Source organism: Rhinichthys klamathensis, unplaced genomic scaffold, assembly GCF_029890125.1.
Source record: "Rhinichthys klamathensis goyatoka isolate OS25496 unplaced genomic scaffold, OSU_Roscu_1.1 h1tg000600l_1, whole genome shotgun sequence".
NCBI classification, from domain to species: Eukaryota; Metazoa; Chordata; class Actinopteri; order Cypriniformes; family Leuciscidae; genus Rhinichthys; species Rhinichthys klamathensis.
In genome coordinates this window covers 312,501-315,412 of record NW_026607055.1, presented here as the reverse complement: position 1 = coordinate 315,412, position 2,912 = coordinate 312,501, and positions in this window count along the sequence as shown.

Below are 2,912 nucleotides of genomic sequence, written 5' to 3'. Positions count from 1 at the left end.
CAGTATAAATAGGGATATAGGTACAATTTGCTGAGAAAACTATTTGATTGAACACACACACATGAGGTTCTCTCTCTCTTCCCGTTCTCTCTCCATCTGCTGAAGTTCGGCATCGGTATACTCCGGTTCATAAAGGTATCCCTTTGTAGTTGTGCTAAAATTACTTTCATCATCATCTGTTCCGTCTGACATTGTGCTAAAATTGGTTTCATCATCAGAAGTTTCGCAGTCAGACATGTTGTCACTTGTCAGCGAGTCGCGCTATCAACAGCTGATCAGAACGTGCGCACTGTTGACGTTGACAGCAGCGCGGATTGATAGAAATGGAAAGAAAATAGTGCCGATTAAAACCGAGGTATGAATTTTGTCCCGGCGTGTTTTTTGTGTGGTAAATTAATCAAGCTTTGAAACGCAAATAATTTTTTTCACGTAAAAACGCACAGTTTTGTGGCCCCGGAAACTAACCGGGAGTACTTTCTTGAAAAACTTCCAGCGGCCAGAACTCTGACCAGGGAGGTGACAACAGAGTGGGTCAGTGTGTATGCACTATAGTGCTGGTAAGGATTGCATACAACTTCATGTCTTAAATGGCGAACTAACCCTTTAAGAAAAGCAGAGCAGTAATCACCAGAGAAGTTATTAGTATTTAAATCGGGAGGTTTCAGTAACCTTTTTACTGTGGAGAAAAGTTTCCTTGTGTTCCCTTCACCCGCACTGATACTATTCGCGTAGTAGATATTCTTAGCTGTATTCAGCATGTCTTTATAGTGAAGAATATGTTCAGTGTACATTTGTTTGTGAACTGTAAGTCCTGTCTTGTTGCTGAGCCTCTCAAGACGTCGCCCTTTAGCCTTGAGCTGACGTAGCTCTGGTGTGTACCATGCAGGGGCGTAGCCAGTAATGGGCCAGGGCGGCACTGGCCCGCCCACATTACTCACTGGCCCGCCCAGACAATTTTGATAAAAATATATTTTTAGTTTATTTTTATTATTCAAATGCATTTAAGAAAATATATTAATATAAACCTGATTTATTGTTGACTGGTGTGTGTGTGTGTGTGTTTAATTTGTTTTCCGAATAAAATGAAACTGTTGAAAAGCCTCTCTCCGGAACGTTATTGGTTGCTATGGTTGCTAAGGGGTTCTGACAGAAAAAAAAAAACTCTTTGAGCGGCGCCGGCGGGCTCTGGCTAGCTGCTTTTTTTTTTGCCAATTTATTAACATCGCCATTCGCCACAATAATGGCTAAACAAATTTCTTTAATGTGCTATTTTAAAAAAGCAAGAGTAGAGGAAGAAGACACGCCACTGCCTTCATCTACCGAGTCCACCCAGCCCAGTTCTTCAGACTCGTTAACCCACAAGAAGGCTAGTCAGGTGCTGGTGGCGGCTGCAGATTGCTCCCAGGCGGCAGTGCTCTCTCCCGGTCAGCCTGACGTGGGTTTACCCGCTGATTTAAGTGCGATTGACGAACCACCTTCACAACCCAATTTGAAGGTATTTCCCTGCACTGTCAAGAATGGAAAATCAAGGAGCTTCTCGTCAAAGTGGTATGGACAGTTTTCTTGGTTGGAGTACAGTGTAATTAAGGACGCGATTTTCTGTAAAATGTGCAGACATTTTCCCAGCGGGGCTGACAGCCCATTTGCGAGAGAGGGGTTTGTGGACTGGAAGCACCTACGACAGGCATGTGAAAAACACCAGCTGAGCAAGCCCCACTCCGTTTCACTGGATAAGTTTCAAGGCTACAGGGCCAACCAAACTGCAGGCCGGGGAAATGTGTTAAATCAAATGAACCTTGATGCCGTGGACTATTCATTTATTGAACGGAATCGGGACCATCTAAAAGTCGTTTTAGACATTGTGCTGTTTTGTGCCAAGCAGGACATCCCCCTACGTGGACACAGGGAAAATGAAGATGCTCTCAATAAAGGAAACTTTATAGAACTGTTCAAATTCATGTGCAAATATGATCCACAGATCCAAAATCGTCTAGAGCAGCTGCCCAGAAACGGAACTTTGATGAGCCCAGATATACAAAATGACCTGCTGGAGTCCGCAGCCTCCTTGCTGTTGCGTAAAATCAAAGCAGAAGTCTGTGAAACACCGGGCACCTATTATGCTCTTATGGCAGATGAATATAAGGATGAGTCAAAGCGTGAACTGGTGGCTGTTTGTGTGAGATATGTTCACGCAGGGAAAATAAAAGAACGGGCAATCGGGTTCATGGACACAAGTGACCTGAGCGCAAGAGGTATTTCAGAAAAGATACTACAGGTGATTGAACCACTGCAACTTGACCCATCTCTGTGCGTTGGCTTCAGTTTCGACGGAGCCTCTGTTATGTCAGGAAACAAGGGAGGTGTGCATGTGATTTTGAAACGAACTTTTCCTCAAGGATTGTATGTCCACTGCAATTCTCACCGACTGAATCTGGTACTCTGTGCAGCATCAAAGGTGTCTGGACACGTGAGCACATTTTTTGATACACTGAACAATCTTCACAGTTTCATGACAGGCAGCAGCAGACACGCAAAGTTTGTGGAAGCGCAAAAGGAGCTTCATCCGGGACGCCCGCGCTTGGAACTTGAGCGATCCACAGACACGCGCTGGAGCTCCAAATCTGGAGCAGTGAGCAAAGTACTGACGTTACTCGACGTAATATTAGAAGTGCTTGCGGAGTATGCTGAAAGCAGCGGCCAGTCGAAGGTTGAGGCGCAGTCCCTGCTGCAACAAATACAAACAAAAAAGTTCTTATTTTTACTCGTAACATTTGGAAAATTATTTCAGACGAGCGATTTTGCCACACAAGGTTTACAAAGCCCAACATTGTCAGTCTCTGAGTGCATTGACCTAATTGAGGGACTAAAAGACAGCTTTGCTCGGTTTAGAGACAATTCAGGGTGTGATTTTG